Genomic DNA, 7,199 nt, shown 5'->3' with positions numbered 1-7,199 from the left:
CTGGATATAAATTATCCGATACTCCCACACATGTCATTTATCTCCCAGTCGTCGTGAGAAACGTTACCGATATAACGATACGTATAGTGGATCAAAACGGACAATTGATAAACCTTCGTGGAGAAGAGATATCGATTCGACTTCATATACGACGCAGACGATAAAAATATGCTCAGATGCTCGTTCTAAATGAGTCACACGATTGTAAGAATACGTCCACCATACCGCAGACGTCGCAATTATCATCGCTCACCGAACGATACGTTGGAAGAAAACGGAGAGGAACGGAGGAGAGATTGAACGCTGCGAACGTCAAATTTCTGCGGTCTCTGGGATTCATCGTGAACAATGAGTCGCGATATTCTAAACATAGGGGGTGAGCCTATCTTCGACGATCGTATCGTTAAGATTGAGACTCACACTTACAACCCATACGCTAACACCACATTCGGATACAGCGATGAAATACGAATACCTATACAGCATCAGGATCTGTACACGTTACCGTGTGAGAGTTTTCTCTACGTCGAGGGAAAATTTTCAACGACAAAACGAGATGGAAACACATCCGAGGAACAACCTCCAAAATTGTCGAATAATTGCGTCGCGTTCATGTTCGATGAGATTCGGTACGAGTTAGACGGTGTGGAAATCGATAGATCTAGAAACGTTGGTATTACCAGTACGATAAAAAATTTCATATCGTTAACCACTGGCAGGAGTATAACGTTAGAGAATGCAGGATGGGACGGCATGATGCAGTTATTTCGCGCACCGCTTTCCGAGAATTTCAACTTTTGCGTACCACTCAACACACTACTAGGATTTTGTGAGGATTACAAACGCATAGTGATAAACGCGCGACACGAACTTATCCTAATACGTGCGCGTAACGATAACAATTGTGTTGTGGCGCACGAATCAATGGAACCTAAAATCTATACCTATTAAAGATACAATGGAGAATGCCACATGTAGTGCTGAACGATGTCAATAAATTATCACTTTTGCGAACGTTGGAAGGGGGACGATATCTCAGCGTATGTTTCCGGTCGTGGGACCTGTACGAATTTCCTCTGCTGCAAAGCACAACGAAGCATTCGTGGGTGGGCTGTTAAAACAACGTCGCAATTGGAAAAACCACGATACGTAATTTTTGCACTTCAAACCGGAAAAAGAAACGTAACGTCGAAAAATGGTTCACAATTCGACATATGTAATCTCACTAATGTGAAACTTTTTTTGAATTTTGATTTTTATCCTTACGACGATATGAATTTAGATTTCGAACACAAAAAATACGCTATACTGTACGATATGTATGTAAAATTTCAAAAGACGTACTACGGTTACAACAATCCTATGTTATCTATCGGAAAATTTCTTGTACACGGTCCATTCGTAGTGATCGATTGTTCTCGTCAAAACGAATCGATAAAGAGCGCCACTGTAGATATTCGTATAGAATTCGAATGTATGGAAAATATTTCACTGAACACCACAGCTTATTGTCTTATTATTCATGACAGGGTGATATAATCCATTAACTAATGTTATTCGCAAAATTGTATAATATTTTTTAAGCTCTTTATCGAGTTTCATACGCTATCATATAGTATTGTAAAACACATATTACCTTAAGTATATTATATATTATATCTTACAAAAAATTAATGATGTCATATCCCTTTCCTCTTAGATAGATAAGAGTCTCGTCTGCAAAATATTAAGGTATTAAACATGATTCATATATATAGAAAAATATATAGATAGTAATATATATAGAAAAATCACGAAAAGTGATTCCTTACTCTTAATAGAGCGTTCGGGTACGCATCGTTTTTTACCACGTATCATATACTTGCGTTACATCGCGATGTCTCTCACGTCATCATCATCGTTTTCGTTACGATTACTACGACGACGACAATAAGAACGGCAGCGTCAACGGCAGCGACGAATCGTGAAAGCATAGATGCTGAAGTAATTCTGTATCTACAAAAGTACGGCTACTTGAGTAAAGCTGACAACAATACGCAATTATCATTCGAAGAGGGAGAACTTAAACAGGCTATTTCATTGTTTCAAGAATATTATCAAATACAGGGTGATGGTACATTGAATAACTATACGTTGTATCAGATGCGTAAACCACGATGTGGTCTCCCTGACATCTACGAGTATAATATAGGTAGACGTAAATGGGCGAAAACACATCTCACGTGGAATTTCCAGCTAGCGGATCCACAAACCTTGCAAACTACTGAATTCGCGTTCTCGCTATGGGCAGCTAATTCATCTTTATCGTTCGAACGTAAAACGGTAAATCTCGATATCTTGATATCTTATCGTAATGGGACTCACACGTATGCTAATCGTAGACGCAACGAAGAAATTTGGACCTCTTCGTTAGATGGACCTGGTGGAGTACTCGCTCACGCGTTCTATCCTCCTACCATTAACAATTACAGCAGTGAAATACACATAGTTAGTGCAGAACCGTGGCATATATATCTAACTGACAAATCTGCTAGTAGTAACAAGGACTATCTGCTTAACACGTTAATACATGAAATTGGACACTCATTAGGATTACACAGTTTGCGTGAAGAATCTATGATGTTCGCAGTTGTCACTGCTAGGAATAATAATAAAATCGCTAAACTCTACATAGAGGACATTTTAGCCATTCAACAACTTTATGGAATTAAAAATCCAAAACCAACAACAACCACACAACCACCAACTACTGAAATTACAACAAATACACCCACATACATAGATCTCTGTACTTTACAATATGTGGATACGGTGTTGGTATTACATCATCGAATATTCGTCACGTATCAACGCTACGTATGGTCGATAGATATAAATGATGCAAAATACGATGGACCACACGTACTAAACAGTTACATGGATTTCCTTCTGGATAATTTCTCCTTATCAGCAGCATATCAAAGGCCTTCGGGTGAACTAGTACTGTTTATACACGATGTAATTTACATGGTTGAGTATCCCAGTTTCAAATTGAAAGAAGGCTGGCCAAAACGTCTCTCAAGTCTAGGATTTCCCCCGAACATTTTCATCAATACCGTAGTAAATACTAACAGAGGACAAACCTATGTGATCTTCAATAATAACGATGTGGCGCAAATAGATGAATGCAATATGAGTGTTCGTTCATATCACTCGTTACAAGCGGTATTCCCGGGAATACCGTCAGCTCCCACCTTAGCCTTCCGATATATGGATGGTAATCTGTACTTTGCTAAAAAAAACAACAATTCTACCAATTTAACGAGTTCACGAGAACTGTAACAAAAGCTGGTAAATTTAATATAAACATACTCAACGTCGAATGTCGAGAGATGGATTATTGCAACAAATGCAGAATATCTTGAGTCGACTACTTCGATCGAGTACTACATAAAACACAACGAGAAATAAGAAGGAGGAGGAGAGGGGAAAGATGGAAGGACATATATAATCAATACTATAATAGTTTTAAACGATTAGTATACAAGGAACAGTCATTCCGACAACATCCATGTGTTCGATCGTGAGGATAATACTGTAAGAATACACGCCAATGCTTAACAATGCGGATATTGAAAAGTATCTCATGGAACAGAATAATCTTAATGAAGGAGGTGTGAAGAGAACATTCGATGATGAAAACACATCAAATAAGTAAGTTTTTTTTTTCTTTGGGTCCTTTTTTTCCATTTACTCATTTTTTTTCTTTAATTACAGACATCAAATCACACATCGTACGCATTCTCGAGAGAAGATATCCGTTAATCGTAACTGGCTACAAATACTTGAACATTGGTATTAATGTCAAACTCCCTTCTTACGTTACTATCATTTTGGGAGATTCTCACGAGATTCCTAAAGAGATTCCGCTTTCACCGAACATCTGGAGAGAGCTTCTCGAACAAAAACACGTCATTTTGTCCCTTTTGCAGTACGATGAGAATAATAGAGGAATACGCGCGACGCCGTCTCCAATGTATATTGGAAATTTAACGTTACGCTTCGGACGAATCAATAATCTACCAATACTGCGCTTAGAAACAAGTACAGCTCGTCTATCCATGTCGAAAAGCACTGTACTTAATATATTTAATCTTGAATACTGTGTGAATAGTCTCATTTCCTCCTTAACCGCAATGACTGATAACGTTGACAAAAAATTTTCACGACTACTCGCTATCGCATCCACTGTCACGAAATCTGCGAACATGCTGAAAATGATGTATGATGACGAATCCTTCGACTGCAACAACATCCTCGATCGTGAGTTGATCGCTCTGGTTTTCGGAGAGCATTAATTATGTACACCATTCGATAATAAATACTATTATTATGTACACCATTCGATAATAAATACTATTCTATTAATTATAAAACACTTTTATTTGTTTACCCTACCTTTATATACTACATTTACTTATATGTAGTTTAAAGGAAAAGGAAATGGTCTATAATCTTTCAAGGAAAAATTAAAAAATGCTGCTTGATCGTATAATATATTGTCACTCGCGCTGTCACGGACAGTTAATCTAATTTGAAACTTGTGCAGTGTACAGTGTGCAGTGTACAGTGTGCAGTGATGGAAAACATTGTTAATATCGTTGATGAGGTTTTCGCTGAATTTGAAGAATTCGAAAATATTGGGAACATCGACGGTATGGAGTACATGTCGGATGACTCTGGATACTGTACAAATTAAGGTAACACTAACGATACATATTATTATAATATTAATAATTTTTATTAATTTATTTTTATACATATATAGAGGAGTGTGTATGAACACGCTACAATATTATAGTGTGTGATACATATTATAATATAAATTTTTAATTTATTTATACATATATGGTGGAGTGTGTGAGCACGCTACTATACCACAATGTGTAGTGTGACACTAACGATATATATTATTAATTTTTTACTTAAAATATTTTTTATACATATATGGTGGAGTGTGTGAGCATGCTACAATACATGTGTAGTGTGACGTCTGAAGCTTTCTGTAAGATGATAAATATGTATATATTTTTTTACAAAATTATATTTATACAAATCAAATATTTTCAACTTACATTCCCACATGTCCTCTGCAATAGTATGTTCATATGGTCGGATACCAAATAACTCGCTAAGGAATAAATCCCCATCGTCCCAAATATCCATGTACTCCGATCTAAACTCTCGCTCGGCCCGTCTGTCCGCACGTATCATCTGTCTGTTAAAAATATTCATAAATCCACGTATACGTAAATTCCCGCGGTGTGTAGCCTGAAACAGAGCATAAAAGTGAATTAGACACATATTATTTATACTTTATACATTATATTGTAAAATTTTATACGTTTTACTAAACTTACGAATGGAATCTTCAGAATCTTCACCACATTAGCTAATTGCAACTCACATACTCGTTCGTTGTCAACGACGATATACTGGAATAAGAACAGTAACATAAACTACATTTACAATAAAAACTAAAAAATATACACAAAGGACAAACACACTTACTCCATCAATTGGAAACTCATATGTAATTTGTAATAGATTCCGTATATTGCTCATTATACACTCTCACTAACACAAACGTTACTGAAAACAATAAAACAGTACGTACGACGAAAAAGCCTCACCCATCGCATTTATATACCATAGTCCCCCATCAAACGTACTGCATAAAAATAGATACCCTTATGAAAAATTCTCGTGAAGGATGTGGTATCCCAACAGGAAAAATATGCAAAATTGTGTAAAAGGAAATCATTCTTATTTTAATATCTTTTTATTAAACAACTACTTTAAAAAACCCAACAGTAAAGAATCGGCGTCAGATGAACAACATAGAGCGTTTAGTGTGAGCAAATGTGATCGAACGGCATCGGGTGTGAGTGCGAGCGAGAACGATCGAACGAGTATAGATGTGAGTGTGAGCGATCGAACAGTATGCGCGTTGGTATAAATGAGAGCGATCGAACGGCATGAGCGTTGATATGAACGAGAGCGATCGAACGGGTGTCAGCATGGGAACGTTAGTGTGAATGAGTGTGAGAATGGTGTGTCACGAGCTCACACACACATGCACCCGTGGGGACGGGGGCCGGGGAGGAAAACTGCGAGAGGTGGTGGGAGGCAAAAGCAGCTCGCTCATTGGCTGCCCCCCGCACCACAGTACCCCTCTCGCCCAGTTTTCCCCCCGGCCCCTCACCCCGCGGGGTATCCCATGGGCGAGGATATACTTTGTTATCGTACTCAAGTCGCCCTGACTATTGTGAGCAGGACGGACGTGTGTCTTGCCTGCTTCGGGTATTGCATCATCTTGCCCACATTTTTTGAAGAGCGTTTCCGGCTTCGATTGTGATTTGCATTACAACATTATTTCATCTATTACTCTTTAGACTTTTGTTACTCACCGCATTAGTGGCGTTTTCGATTCTGGCCGTATCGACGCTGTATAGAGTCGGGGCCATTCACACAAGAAGAAGAATGTTTTCGTACTCTCAGGACGTAACAACATACATCGAAAAAATTTGCTTACATATTGTTCGTGGTATACGTTTCAAGATCTGCTCAGACTAACAAACTGGTATGGAACTATTGCGTTTAAATGAGAATAAAAATCACATCTAATAAGAAAAGAGAAGGGGAAGGAAAAAAACTTCTGCGATTAAAGTATTGACGGATTTTTGTAACAACCAAAATAATACTGATATTTGTAAAAATCTAATTTTAAGTCTTAAATTATGTTATAATTATGCGTAACACTTTTAATTATTCTAATACTAAAGAAGGTCTCATTGAAGACCGAAACGTTTATTAATTGTACTTTATCAAATATAATAATTTTTAAGCCAACGATATCAGGCGTTCGTGGTCATATGCCTTTATAATTATATTGTTTTATATTCGTACCACGTATCTATCCTATATTGATTATTACTATTATTTACAAAACTTATTTCATTAGTCACTACTATATTGGTACTGCACTGTGGTAAACTGTGTTGTATTTGCCTTTATCGCTATCTCGCGCAACCAACGCGGTATGAGACGAATACGTAGGTACGCAGCGCATATACAGAGACGTTCATATCTCAAAAATAGTTTTGCGGAACGTGATTTAGTATACACCGTTGTTTTCAGCGGAAAATGCTCTTTAATTT

General features: G+C 37.4%; 1 pseudogene; it reads left to right on the top strand.

Annotated features, from left to right (window-relative positions):
• Positions 1-2,619: 2,619 nt before the first annotated feature.
• On the top strand, positions 2,620-4,337 carry LOC108768171 (uncharacterized; annotated as a pseudogene).
• Positions 4,338-7,199: the final 2,862 nt, after the last annotated feature.

Source organism: Trachymyrmex cornetzi, unplaced genomic scaffold (genome assembly GCF_001594075.2).
Source record: "Trachymyrmex cornetzi isolate Tcor2-1 unplaced genomic scaffold, Tcor1.1 scaffold751, whole genome shotgun sequence".
NCBI lineage: Eukaryota > Metazoa > Arthropoda > Insecta > Hymenoptera > Formicidae > Trachymyrmex > Trachymyrmex cornetzi.
The sequence above is the reverse complement of the archived record's forward strand: the minus strand, read 5'-3'. Positions and strand labels throughout refer to the sequence as shown.